Consider the following 15,710-nt stretch of genomic DNA (forward strand, 5'->3'; position numbering starts at 1 on the left):
AAATTATTTAACACAAAATACGATGCGCATAAGCACATAATATTTTACACTCTGGTTATTTCAGTTTCCGTTTTTAAAAGAGCTATATGTTGAGCCACCTCACCATGTGACATTCTTAGCCGCAATGATTGGTCAATTTTCAAGCGTTGCCATTCGGGGAGTTGTAATGAGGCTTTTTTTTATCGCCGTGTAAGAGAAATATATATATAGATGTCCTGTGATTGCTCGGAGAGGTTCAATTAATTGTTAATAGAAAATATCTCGAAGTTTCTAGGCAATCGACAATTTTTGAGCTGATTTCAGTCCAAAAAGCAAAAAAAAATATTTTTTTTTAATCTCCTTTTAAAAGAAAATTTGAATCGATTTATAAATTATTTAGGATTTTATAAGTTTTCAGGATTTAAATACATGAACTTTTTGTCTGATATTATTTAGATTATGTTTTTTTTTGCTATTCGAGGATTTCATACTAAAATCAAATTAACATAACTTATTATAGCTATATACAAAATTTTAGGGATAATCATTTTCACAGCTTTAATCGAGTCTTCTAGGCAAAAAAGATTGAAGAAAAAAGAAGTGCTTGAAAAATAAAATGTAGATTGTATATTAATTCTAATGCACATTCACAAGGTTTTCTATAATTTACGATATTTCTTTTTTCTATAACTTAAGGAATTGCTGAATGTTTAGTGGCATTTTAAAAACATGGAAATATGTTATGTTTAAGAATAAGATATTGGAATAATATGTTGCATATTGTATGATTCATTCTTTAAAAAATCGCTTCATTCTGCTAGATATTTAGGTTACATGGTTTTCTTTGGATAAAGATGATTAGCAAATAGCATCCTCATGTTTCGATACATTCTGAAACTTACGTTCGCAAATTCACCATAAAATGTCGCACAGCATATTCTTCATTTACGATAAGCTATTTATTACACATTTACCACCAAATACTGCTACTATGATTATTTTTGTTTTCTTATATATATACCTGATACTCTCTTTTTAAACATAGCTCGTAAGATCCTTAAGATACTGAAATGGGGGCACAAAAACTTAAAAGATAAAATATTTAATTATATTAATTCAAAATATCTGGTCTCAAAAGTTTAATTTTTAAGCTAAATATAGCTTTTACAATATTGATGCTTTTACATTTTTAAAGACCGCATGAATCCTGTTAAAATATTAAAATGCATATGTTTACTTTAACGAGTGTAAAATCTTTATCAAAATAATGATCAAGACCCATATGTAAAACAGTATAATTAACGATAAAAACTCAACCGGCTTCAAAATATATGAAGAGGGACGTGAAAGTCGACATGTTTCGAGCGTTCAAATATAATCGCCCATTCTCAAGACTTGTCAGGTTTGAATAACTTGTGATTTTTATTAATGGACGCTCAAAACATGTTTATTTTTATTATTATCTATTAGTTTTTAAAATCAATGAAGTTTTTATATTTTCGATTCAGTTACTTGGGATTATCCATTTAGTTACACAACATATAAAATTATTTCACTCGATATTAAAATAAGTTTTACATAAGATATCGGCACAGGCTCTTATATTAAAAAAAGTAATAATTCACTACTTTGTAAAAAAATCAATGCAGTACAATTTTTTTTTTTGCTGAAAGCCTTAACATTTTAATTTAAGGACATAAAAAAATTCCGTTTACAATTGAAATTTCAAAAGTCGAATGTGAAAATGGAATGTCCCCTAGCACTAGAAATCGAAATTAAATAGTTACAAGGACAATTATTTCAAACAAGTTAGCATTTCCGTCCTACACGAAGTTGTTTGAAAAGGTATTTTTTATATATCGATTCCAAAGTTTATTCTACATATATTTGAGGGTATACTTTCGGAATATTAGCAGAAAGTAAAGTATGACGAAGGGGAAAAAAAAATACTCAAAAAGATTTTTAAAAAAAATGCTTCAAAAATATGGGGAAAAGAGTAAACAAAAAAGTGATCTAATTATAATAATAATAAAAACAACATCGGAATACACAATGATAAACATTCATAATTTAGAACAGACTATTAAACTGTGAGAAAAAAAAGGAATTTTTTTTTTTAAAATTATGTACTCAAACATATTTTACTTTCCATTCCATGACTGAAAAAAAGTAACATTTTCCATGTTAACTGTGGTTATATGTTGTAATTCCAAGAAAAATGTTGTTTTAGACATTTGTGTGGCCTATGGATTCCTAACGAGCATCAAACATTCTCAAAATTAAGTGTTCATTCACTGGAAAATTAAGTGTTCATTCACTGGAAAATTTAGTGTTTATTCACTGGTAAGAATTGTTCCTTCACTTGGCTATCTTACTGCTCATTATTTAAAAAACCAAAAGCTTAAAACAATATTATGTAAGTTATCTAATTTTTTTTACATAATTTGCATTTAATAACAAATATGTCGACACCAGCATATAGCTAAAATTACAAATTTTGAAATTTTTTTTAAAGGCAAGCTAAGCTTAAGTGTTCCTTCACTGGTTAGTTTACCTTATAAGATGTTGAGAAATTTGAGATGTTGTGAGTGATGCTTAAAAATGTTAACGACGTATTTTTATTTATATTTATAAAATATATATTCAATAAATTGATAAATATTTTATTCCAAATCTATTCATACGTATGTATATTATTGAAATCGCATCCGTTATTGAGAAGAAAAATAAAAAATAATCACATTAAATAAGCACAATCTGTTGTATAATCATATTCTATCAGAAGCATGCTTTTATAAAACTCGACATTCGTTGAATAAAATGTTTTTTATTCAATAAAATGCTTTATTCAAATTTCTTTACTGAATTGCAAATAGATTTTTAGACAACTAAAAAAGAAACATTGTATTTTATAGTTTAAAAAAAATTAAATAAAAAGATTAGCAAACGATTATTAGCGAAAAAAATAAGACTGAAATTTTCAGCTGCGCGCGCGAAGTCAAGTTCCTCCTAAGTTTATCACATTTTAAAATTAATCGCCCCATTTAATCATTTCTTCATTGTCGCCAAATTATTTTTTTAAAAATAATTAATTTTAATTTTTCTCATCTTCTTATCAATAAAAACAGTTGAAACTTTAGATTTTTCGATTGAAAAATATGTAGATTAATATGGTATAAAAATATCTATACCTTATAATTCAACATTTTTTCATCCTCAATTTAATTAAATAATAAAAAATAATAAATAATTATTAAAAATTATTTTTTTCATGAAATTATTTTTGGGTAAATGAGTTTTATGAGTGGGTGTAATTTTTTTTTGAATTGCTTCATTAGTTTTTAAAATACGACTGAAAACGCAAAAAGCGAAATTAACATTAAGGGGTACGAACTTTGGATCGCTCTCCTGACCAAACTATGGGGACCACATTTCCCAGATTGCGACTACCCCCTATATTTTGAAGATAAGGAATCCAAATATGCAAAAAAAAAATACATGTTTATTCAGAAAAAGTATATTTTTGTGTCTGATTTCGTAACTTAATATACAGTTAGTACTAATTAATTAGCATATTTGAGGTCACCCCCAGGAATCATTAAGATTGACACTTAGTTCGTGAAAATCCGATCATTAGAACGAAAGTTATTCAGGGTGATATCTTTTTTTTTTTTGCGGACTGTACATACAAAATTAACCTAAAAAATTTTATTAAAAGATTTGTTTTTTATTATAAGAGTTTTAGTTCAATCTGAACAAAGTAACGAAATCGTTACAGCACATATTTTTTTCTTGGTTGCTAGTGATATTCAAGTTATATCGGGTCTAAAAATTTTTCACCTTTTAAATAACAGATAAGTGTAACAGTCATTAGTTTTCTAAAATGATTAACTCTTTGCTTAAATTACTTATTTTTGCCCTATACTATTTGTAATTACAAAATAATAATGATTATAAAAGAAAGAAGTAAACAGTTCTCATTGGTAGAAAATTATATTTGTGAGTGCGTATAATTGGTGTCGTAAATTTTGAAGATTTTTTCAATCATATATATTTTTCTATCATTAATACTTTTTAATATTTATTAGGTTTTGCAGGAAATACATTTAAATATGAATGAATCCATGAAACTATTAAAAAAGTGCAATAGATCCTATTCGCGTCTCACTTTTGCTTTGCCTTCATTGAATGCAGAATCCGAAAAACCAATGGAGGATGAATCCACAGAAAAGAATATATGAAATAATCCACACAATATTTCTGTGTTGTTATTATATTCTGGGAAATCGGAAGACAGTAAATCGAATAAAACCTATACAAAAAAAATCTAAAAACCGTACACACTTTATCAGCTACAGAACCGATGATGTCTTCAAGCAACGAAAAATAATGTGCAAATAAATTCTGTGACCTTTTAAAATTCAAATTCTGAACAATCTTCAAATAAAGAACAAAATGAAAACTGTGAACCTTTTATACCTTCATAATTAATTGCCGTTTAAGATGCTTTTAGCCTGAACATAATAAAATTTAAATCATTTTAAGATAAATGTGCTTTGGCATAAATTATTGATCTCTTAGTATATATATATATATATATATATATATATATATATATATATATATATATATATATATATATATATATATATATATATATATATATATATATATATATATATTTTAAATTCTGAACTGTAAGAGAGCTAAAGTGCTAATCATTTTATACCAAAATGCTAAGTCTGACAGCGTGACAATTCACATTTTTAGTTTAATGAAAAAAATATGTTAAGAATTGTTTCATTGTTTAGAATGTTTTCAAAACAATGAAATTTCTAGATTTAAGCTCATACAGTTATTAAATCATGTACAGCTTAGATTGGCAATGAGCCTATGTAAAATATTTAGGATCTTTTTTCACGCAAATTGAATTGTATAGTAACTTACGAAAGTAGAATAAGATGGTATTCCTTAAAATTTGTTTGAAAAAAAAAATGGTTTCTTGGTGTTTCTATACATTTTAAACTTGATTTTCATGCTCGCTTATCATGTGCTTATACTAGGTTCTCCAATTATAATCTGCTCTAGTTATTTTTACCTGGCATTTACTTGAAGAAATTCAAATTTTTGGTACTGGGTCACCGAAAAATGTCCAGCATGTTGCTGCTATTTATAAATGTATAGAGTAGTTTTGTTATGTTTGGAGAACGTAAATAAGGATAATCAAATATTTTAATTTATACAGATAATTAGACTATGATAGAAATTATTTATTGAGAATATATTGGGTTAGAATCCCCTTGCCGTCTCGCTAACCGTAGTATGTTTTCGTGGTTTTCCTCTCCATGTAATGAAAATGCGTCTTAGTTCCATCTTAAAGTCTTCCACGAACGCTAGTTTCGCCCAATACTTGATGCCGTGTCTTCGTAGTTGAGTTCAAAATTATAAGGCTACGGAGTTGATAGTCGTAAACTCAGAATTGGGTCTACTGTTCAAAATAAAATAGTCAGAAATATCCAAAGCCGTAGATAAGAAAACTAAGAAAAATACCTTTTTGTACATTGTAAGTTAATTATTAGTATAGGTCAAAATTATGAAATGTTGCTACTGGCCATTTTTAACGACGGCTACTTCTTAGCAACATACGGACACTTTTTAAAAATTTTGAACCATTTAAAAAAGACTGTCGATATTAATACTGTAATGTGATGCCCATTAGATTAAATCACCAAAGTGCATTTTTATACAATAGTCTTTTTTGGTAGGTAGGTGGGTACTTTATTTACGTCGCACTTGAGCTGTACAATGGATTATTGACAACTGTCTGGGAAACATCCCTGAGGATGATCCGAAAACATGCCATCATAATTTGTGTGCGAAGTCTAGCACTTTACGGTAGAACATTTTAACGAGGACCAATACCGCACATCCTCAGTCCATACACATACTGATCAAAGTGGTCACCCACCAGCTTACTGACCACAGCCAGTGATGCTTCACTTCGGTGTTCAACTGGGAACCGTGTCTTTACGATCAGTCCACTATGGGACTAGTCTTTTTTGAAAAGGTTTTTTAAAGGTTGAGTCTTTTACCGGTTCTTATAAATTAATGATAGTGAAATTGATTTGACTTTATTGTTGTTGTTGTTACTTTACGTCGCACTAGAGCTGCACAATGGGCTATTGGCGACGGTCTGGGAAACATCCCGGAGGATGATCCGAAGACATGCCATCACAATTTTGATCCTCTGCGGAAGGGATGGCACCCCCGCTTCGGTAGCCCGACGACCTGCACGCGAAGTCGAGCACTTTACGGTAGCACAGTTTAACGAGGACCCATACCGCACACCCTCGGTCCCTACGCAGACTGATCCAAGTGGTCACCCACCCGCACACTGACCGTAGCCAGTGATGCTTGACTTCGGTGATCTGCTGGGAACCGTGTCTTAATGATCAGTCCACTGCGGGACTGATTTGACTTTATATATACGAATTTAGTTTTATATAAACCACTTTATGTGTGCTGAATTCGAAGAAATCGCTTAAAAAGTTACATCTGTCATATACCCAGCCATCCTGACAGGGTTTTTGTCCGCAATGATTATGCTAAGTGCTTAAAAAAGTATAAGTATGGAATTACTCGTTTAGTTGTTGAAAAAGTTCTTTTTTTTCTGTCCATTTTCTTAAAACGTTTTTTTTAACTGTTTCCTAAGAAAAGCCCACAGACGCAATGTTATTAGTCAAAAATCGCATATTTGACACGAAACACTTAAACGATAATTTCAAATTAAGATTGATAATGACTTTCTTTTTTTCCTTTTCGATATCTGAGCCATATAGCACAAAATTTTTAAAAAAAATATTAGTCCCGATAATTATTTTAAATATATCTTAGGGGCCGTTCAAAAAGTACGTACACAAAAATGGAGAAATTTCAAACCCCTCCCCCCCCCTTCGTACATTACCGTACATAAGGTCTTACTCCCCCCCTTAGAGTACGTACATTTTATTAGTCTACCCCCCTTTTTCATAAAAATTAAAATAATTATGTTTTAAATAAAATTAAATATTTACGTAAGGAGTGTGTAGGATAAAGTCAAATTTAAATTTGGTGTATGTTTATAAAGTACGTACTTTGTATAATACCTCCCCCCCTCCCCATCGTACAAAACCGTACATAATAGCAAATCCCCTCCCCCCCTTCGGGATGTACGTACTTTTTGAACGGCCCCTTATCATGTTTACTGCGTATAAGAGGCTCGCATTTTGTAATAATTGATAATTTTTTTATTTAGCTTTAAAATAGCATTTAAATTTAAATTAAGTTGGGAAAAAAACTTACTTTAAAACAGTTGTAATTTGGTAAACAGTTACTCCCAAATGTAGTTAATAACATAAGTTTCTAAGACACTCTAAAAAAAGAAAAGAAGGGAAAAAAATCTGGATGAAAGTTTGGAATTTTTAAGACTGTTTGTCACCACAACACTATACAAAATCAGTTGAAAGAATGCATTTATTAAAAGAAATTTGAAATGTTTGTCCTTAATTTAGTATCTCACTGGTATAAATGTACGCACATAACTAGTGATTTGGCGCGTTGTGTTTTGAGATTTGGCGTTTTTCGAACTTAATCTGGTAACCCTTTAATTGCTTTCATAAATTACAAAATAATATTCTTTCAGTTCGATTAGCGAAAGCGACTTGACACAAAGCGATTTATTTGATATCTATATTTAATTCTTAAAATTATTATTAGAAATTTTAGTATTTCTATATTTAATTATTCGTTTATATTTATATACGTGAGTACATTTTATGTTTATTTTGAGCTTTTTTTAAAAACATTTTTCATTTTTAAATATGTCAGCACAAAAGTATAAACTGTAGGTTTTAATGTTTTACATATTTACCCCATCATCATCATTATTTAAAAGGTTGCACTGGTCATCATAATGCACTGGTTTCATCATTATGTAAAAGGAAAAGCAAATAAAATAGCTATAACTTAGCAACAAATTGGAATTTTGAAAAAAATAATTAATAAATAAAAGTTCTTCTTACATTAACAAACAAAAAATGGCCTTTACAACTAGACAAATTTCAACTGCTTAATTGTCATTCTGTGGTACTCTGTCTACAAGCTTTACAGGTCATTTAATAAATGATTAAATAAATTATTTCGCTAACTATCAAAGTAGCTTTTTTATTCCAGCAAATAGCTTTTCTACACAATTTTCAAAATTTTAAATTTCTAAGTTTTAGATGTCGCAGATAAAAGTTGAACAAAACAGCTGCTCTTTCGATTTTTTGTCAATGATCACCAAGGTGAACAGATTCTATAGATTCGAATTACTTAAATGATTTGTTTTCAGAATTAGATGCTGATTTGTTTAAAATAACTAAGATATGCTACTATCTGACCGATATTGCAAGTAAATATTAGAATAAAATATTTTTACACCAAATTAAATGATTGATCTTTGAATCAGTTTAATTTTTCAACATTTGTTGTTAGTTAATCAGATTTTTAGTTAGTTGGTGAAATAATGCATCTAGGGTAGTTAAAATAAATACTAGTTCAACTGTTAGGAAAGTTTAAACTTTTATAGTTGAGTTTTGTCTTAAAAATTTTGAGTACTTAACCTTTTAAAAGTGAAAGTTATCTCCCCCCCCCCGAAAAAAAAATTTTAAGTTCTGAAAATTCAAATATCAATTCTTACCAATTAGTTTTTAACCATTAAGTCTTATAAAGTCTTATCTTACCAATAAGTATTTTAACTTATTGGTAAGATTCAGCAAAAAAATTATGTTGAATTTTACTAATTTTCATTTTTCCAAAGCTTTAAAATACTTGTCATATGTTTTTGTTTTTTGATTTTATAAATATATTTGAATATTTTCAAAAAATCTGAATGCCTTGTAAAATCTGAAAGTATTAAATTTCATTTGTTTAAAAAATTTGATTTTTGTTAGTATGGTTTTGGTTGAAATACACAAGTATAAAAAAATATTAAATACTATATCCATGATTTAAATTCTTAAAATCTTCATTCTGATTGTTATATCACTGATTTGAATTAGGCTTCAGTAAACACTGATTCCTGTAGATTGAAGTACCTTTTCCAGTGAGACTATTCAATCCACTCTAAAATCAAATTCGAGATTTTAAATTACTAATCAGATTATTAATCAGGTTAATTTGTGAATGCCAAAAATGACCATAAGTAATTCTCACGGCTTGAGTAAAAACTTTATTTGTTTTCCAATTCAACAACGCAAGTCAGTTATGTTGAAAAATAGATATTTGTATAGCTTGTTTCTGAATAGGAGATTCTGTATTAAAGACTGATAAATTGGGTCAGAATTACTTAACAGGGTTGGCAGGTTTTTGACATGTGACAGTTTTTGACAGTTTAAACCATGGTTTAAACCGTCACGTCAAAAACCTAACTGTCAAAAATGTCGAAAATGTCAAAAACCTATATTTATATGTGAAATTTAATTAATACATAAAATTTATATATTTTTTAAAGGATAGTGTTTCTAAATATGTTCTAAAAAAAATAAATTTTAAATTTTGAAGAAACACTTATATTTTGAATAGTAACCAAAATCTTGTACTTTTGAAAACTCACATCTTTTGTAATATTATGTATATTCATTTTCATGTGTTATTGAAAATCTGCAGTGATATTATTAAGAAATATATTTATAACCAAATTTAGTGTATAGTATAGATTATACTAAAAATTAGACATTTTTAAAAATAAACATTAGCAGTTTTGTACATTAGACATCTTCTTTTAAAGAAAAATCTTCTTAATATTCTTTTAAATCTTCTTAATAATCTTTTTAACATAAGACAATACAAATTTAAGTGCTTTCTGTTAAATACACAGAGTAGTTAGTGTCGATTTACAGTATATTCAGCCTATTCACTTACTATGCTGAAAATTTAGTTTATCCAAATACTTGTGAATTTCATTTTGCTGAATATGATATAGTTTTGTTGAATATCTAAATATTCAGATGTTGAATAATTACTTCTTGCTTTCAAGATATGCATTATTTGTATTCTTAATACAAGTGGAGAAAAAAAAATTAAGAGATAAAAATTGTTTTAAAATGATAAGTGTAATAATTATAAATAAATATAATAAACAATATGAATTATATTTATCATTATTCATAAATATAACTACTTTTAAATTCAAATTAACATACTGGATAATAAAGATATTCGGTATAACATTAAAAAAATTTTTTATACACTTGTATCAAGTTTGTATTTATACAACATAACTTGTAAGTTCCTTATAAATATTAGTTATATGTTCCTTATATGTCAAAAATGCATAATAATAAACTTTTAATTTTCTTAAGTATCAAAAAGAAGAAAATTTTTTTTTTAAATATAAATATTTAAACAATTTTTGTGCAAAATTTTTCTGCACGTGCATTTGAATATAAATTTCTGAGATTTTAAATCTGTTATTTTACCTTAATTTTAATTAAAAAATATTCTAAAACCTGCTGATTACCTATAGTATAATTAAATTTCAATATAATGCATGGCAACTGTTGTTAGTTTTGAAGTTTATATATTTTCTTGGCAAACTTCAGTTTTTGACATTTTTGACGGGTTTTTGACGGTTTAAATCAGTATTATACCCTTGTCATGTCAAAAACCACTTTTTGACGTCAAAAACCCAACCCTGTTACTTAACAAAGAAACTGTAAGAGTTTTAAAAGTTTTCTGGGACATCTTACTTTCTTGCATATTTTTTAACATTTTTTTAACGTATTATTAAATTTATCTAATACAACTAGACATATACTGCTCTTGAACTGATTTTTGAGATAGCTTCTAATTCAAGCAAATGGAAAAAAAAAACAATTTAGAAACATGTTATTTCACATTAAAAAATATTTATGAAACAGGATTTGTATACCTAAAGTAAGTCAATAATGCTTTTACTAAAACGCAAAAGTTATCAATTTAGTATTGAACGATTATTTCTTTCAAGAGAAATATCTTCTCAAAATAAATAAAAGCAATATTTTTCAAATTAAATACTATAAAATGCTTCTGTAACTAACAAATTATCTATTACAGATATTTTTGTAGATTATTTCAAGGAGTAAAAATTGTGATAGCTTTCAGTTCTTGAACTTTCACTAATATAATTTCATAATTCCTAATTAAAGTGAAAATGTTTGAAAATTGACGTAATTTCATCTAGTAAAACACGTAGTTAAAATTCTCACACGGGAAGAGATTTTCAAATGTATGTCGAATAAGCCACTTTAAAGCTAGAGTTTACATTTATACAGAATAAAAAGGAATTTCAGAAACAAGTTTTGAAATCCCGAGTTTATTAATCCTATTGAAATCGTTGCTACACTAACATAAAATTAATCAACGTTTGCTTGATTTGAATGTAAAAATCAAAGAAAATTTCTTTTTATCTTCAGTTTGTTGTAAAAAAAAGAAAAGCAGATTTTATTTTGTTTCTATGAGATATTTAATTGAAGATATTATATAATAGATATTTTTTTTCCGAATCAATTTTTCTTAAGGTGTTGTGTAACAAACCAAATAACTTCGGTTTATTCAGGGGTCTGTCCAGACATTTTGTGAAAGGTCCGTTTTTTGTAAAATTGTGAAAAAATTACTCGTAATTTGTGAATATAAAATAAACATTAAATCACATTCTTTCGACCAGGGTCCGCTTTTGTGAATTTGTGCAAATAGGGTCCGTTACAGCAAAAAAAATACTTTTTCAAGGAGTTTCTAAATTGCAAAGACACAAGATTACGCTCAATGCTGTAAAATTATAATTAAAAAAATTTCATTTTAAAAAATAAACTGCAAATGCAGCTACTAAATGAGCGATGCAACATACAAATATTTGGTATTTAGCCTATACTGCTGAACGCAGAATATTAATTTCGGACGAATAAAGGAAGAAGCGTCTGCGGAAGACAAAAATTTAGTTCGTTTACGTCTGTCTTTCTCTCCCCCCCCCTTCCTGGGAAGGGTTCATTCGATTAACAAAACAATAATGAAGATAAACAAATTTGTGAAGGGTCCGATTTAAAGATAAATTATTTTGTGAAGGGTCCGTTTTTAAGTTAAAATATTTTGTGAAGGGTCCGTTTTTATGAAAAGATATTTTGTGAAGGGTCCGTTAACGGACCCAAATTTCTTCTAAACAGACCCCTGTTATTTAATCCTTTATAGGAAAATAATACACCTCTTAACTGTTTATCATTCTAAACTACATAGATAAATTTTTGACCAAAGAATTTTATAAAAAGTACAAATATATTTCAAAGTTTGCTTTTAAACGTGTTTTTTTTAAAATTTTTTTATTTTTTTTATTTATGTTGGGATACATAGCTGCGTTGATTTCTGATATGATTTAAAGCTCTAATATATGTTTTTTTGTTCTTATAACGTAGAAATTGGTTCATATGGTCAGAATATTTAGGTTTGCGTAACAAAAATTGTACTTTATACGATTTCGCATGCTGCAAAGTTGAAACAAAATTTAAAAAAAAGCGAATTGTGTTTTCAAATTAAAAAACACTTTGATTTATTTAAAAATCAAGCTTAATTTCACTAATTTATAGATTAATTTTTATATAAATTTTAAAAAAAAACTTTAAAATGCTAATATTTGTTTTATATAAAAAAGAAGTTTGTCTATCTAATCATTTGTTTTTAACATTTTTATGTAAATTGTCCAGTTATATTTTTTATAGTTTATAAAACTAAACAATTTTAATCCTTCGTATGAAGAATATTGCAAATTCGCGTACTTAATATGTAAAATAAATTATTTAAATTCAATACATGTTATAACTATTTTTATTTATAATTAATTTAATTCAGTGTTTCGAATTAGTTTTTCTTAATGGAGACAATTCTATTTTTGGTTTAAAATTATATTGGATATTTTGTTGTGTGAGAAGTAATTATAAAAATTACTTATTTTTGCTCTTAGAGCTTATGTCACGAATGTGAAAAATTTTTGCATTTATATTTATATTTCAGTTCCTTAATGTCTCACTTGCTTCATGTCTTAAGGATCTCATTTAGAAATATTTAGGTTTTGGAAACTTAAAAAAAAAGTATTTTTCCAACTCATAACAAAAGTGCCGACATGAATTTATTTTTGAATTTTTATATACCGGCTGTATTTTTTATATTCAATCAAAAAGTACATAAAAAGAATTCTTTTAAAAAAATAATTAAACCAGAGGGGCCAACTATTGCATTTATTCCTAATAATTACAATTTCATAGTTAAAATTTCGATCTTATAATTGAATCATAAAAATGAGGGCTTTTTTAGAATCTTGGTAATAATCAGTATAAAATACGCATTTTTTCCTTCTGAAACTATCAAAACTCTGTTGTTTGAAACTAATCTAGATTTTTTTAAAAAAATCTGTTCTTTAAAGGAATGGTGAAGTATTTGGTTTTCTTTAGTCCCCCATAATTTATCCGACACCTGTTTTTGCGTGTCCTAGGAACTGAGGTGAAAAAAACCCTAGTTCTGACTCTCGACCAAACGGGTTTTCGGGAGCTCACATTGAGAACTCAACGAAGGCGTAGATTGCACCTTCAAATTTGAAAAAAAAGTGACCAAAATTTCGATTTTGAGATTTTTATTATTTAAAAAAATAGACGTTATAAGCTTTCAAAAAAAAAAAATTTTGGAAATCGAACCATTTTTTACTGAGTTATGAGGATTTTAATTAGGCCACGCCCCTTTGATTACATTCAGAAAACAGAAGTCGGTAGCTTGAAGCAGCCGATTTTTTTAGTTTCGTTTTAAGCTAAAAGAGCTTTATATTATTCAAAATACAAGAAAATTAGTGATGATCAAAATTATGTAAGATTTAGAAGGACCCTTCTATTGTGCGGGAGGATTTTAAGAAGATTTTCTATACTTGATTCGCACACAATTAGTTTTTACATTTACATTTGAATCAATGTTTCGTTTGATATATCATTCATATTTTTTAAAATAAATTAATTTCATGCTTACTAACTTATTTTATGTTATTACTTTAGTGAATTTATTTGCATTAAATTTTGAATAAGTAAATATGCTTGTTGAGTACGTTTGTGTATTTCTTTTCATAGGCAATTTCATTAAGTTGAATTTTCATCCATTTCAACATAATAATGGTGATAAAAGTACAGATATATGCTTAATTAGTCATTTTTTAGATATTATACACAGCTAATAGTGTTATTTTAAATACATTTAAAAAAAATGCTATTTTCTCAAAATGAAATTTTAACGGATTTTTGTGTTTTCGAAATGCTCCATGAGTCTCAATTTTTTTTTTTTTTTTTGGTTGTAACTTGTTTTATGTGTACTATGTTTGTATGTAATTAAAACTTACCATGTTTCGTTACCTAGAACTTTGATAAAATTTGTTTATAGTAAAAAAAGTTTTAAGATTTTTAAAATTTTTCCTGAAATTCTCATGAAATACATAAAAAATGTGTTTTTTTGCACTAGAGCAATATAATTAGCCACTGAATGATGGTAACTTTTATTTGGAAATCAAAAACGAGTCATGTATAAAAAAAAACCGCGTGGAGTGTTTTGACTTCATCGGATTTTATGCTATTTTAAAAGTTCAATAACTTTAAAAAATATTAATCAAATTACATGAAATTTTGTATACAGCTTTTTAAAGATATTATAAGTAAATACTGTGAGTTTCATAAATGTAGCATAAAAACTCTAAAGGCTTCCCATAAAATAGATTCCAAATATGCCTAATTTAAACCAATTATTTCCGTCCCTCGCTACAATTTTTTATTCTGGTTGTGACACTAACAGGACGTAACATTTTACTTACATCCATTGGTTTAGCTTCTATAATATTAATTATAGTATTCAACTAGTCAAGTTTTTAGTAATAACCCAAGTATGGTATGGCCCAGCGTGTCAAGGTTATATACAGCATAATTTCTGTCTTCTGGTCTTTTAAGGCTGTTCCCACCCTGGATTTTAAATACTCCTCAATTTCTATATTTTATCTGCTTTTTGAGCCCTTTTAATTATTTATTTAAGCATTTCGATCTTAAGGATTTCTCTACTTAATATCTCTCCCCTATTTTACATTTTAAACCTGGTTCAAGAGGGACACAGTAGAACACCGAAGTCAAGCATCAGATGGGTGATCAGCCAGCGTGCGAGGTCCTCGTTAAACTATTCTACCGTGAAGTGCTCGACCTTGCACACACGTCGTTCCGTCGGACCACCCAAGCGGGGGAGAAATCCCCTCTGAAGTGGAGCAAAATGGCGATGGCATATCATCGGATCATCTTCAGTGATGTTTCCCAGACCGTCTCCAATGTCCCACTGTGAGGCCGGGATAGCCTGGTCGGTAGGGCGCTGGGCCCATATCCAAGAGGTCGTGGGTTCGATCCTCGCCGGCCGAAGACTCCTCGTGTAGTAAATGGTGACTGATGCACGTTAAATCTGTCGAGTCTCAAAGTCCTCCATGTTCCCACAACAAATCAATACCTCTGGGGGTACTGATCCAGGAGTTTCCTTGTCTTCTGGATTGGTTCAAAATGACAAGGCTACGGAGTTGAACGTAAGTAGTCGTAAACCCATGAAATTGGGTCGGCTGTTCAACGACGGTTATAAAATAAAATAAAATGTCCCACTGTGCAGCTCTAGTGCGACGTAAACAA

The sequence above is a fragment of the Parasteatoda tepidariorum genome, chromosome 1 (assembly GCF_982258835.1).
Source record: "Parasteatoda tepidariorum strain Cologne lab strain chromosome 1, Ptep-v5.0, whole genome shotgun sequence".
Classification (NCBI taxonomy): domain Eukaryota; kingdom Metazoa; phylum Arthropoda; class Arachnida; order Araneae; family Theridiidae; genus Parasteatoda; species Parasteatoda tepidariorum.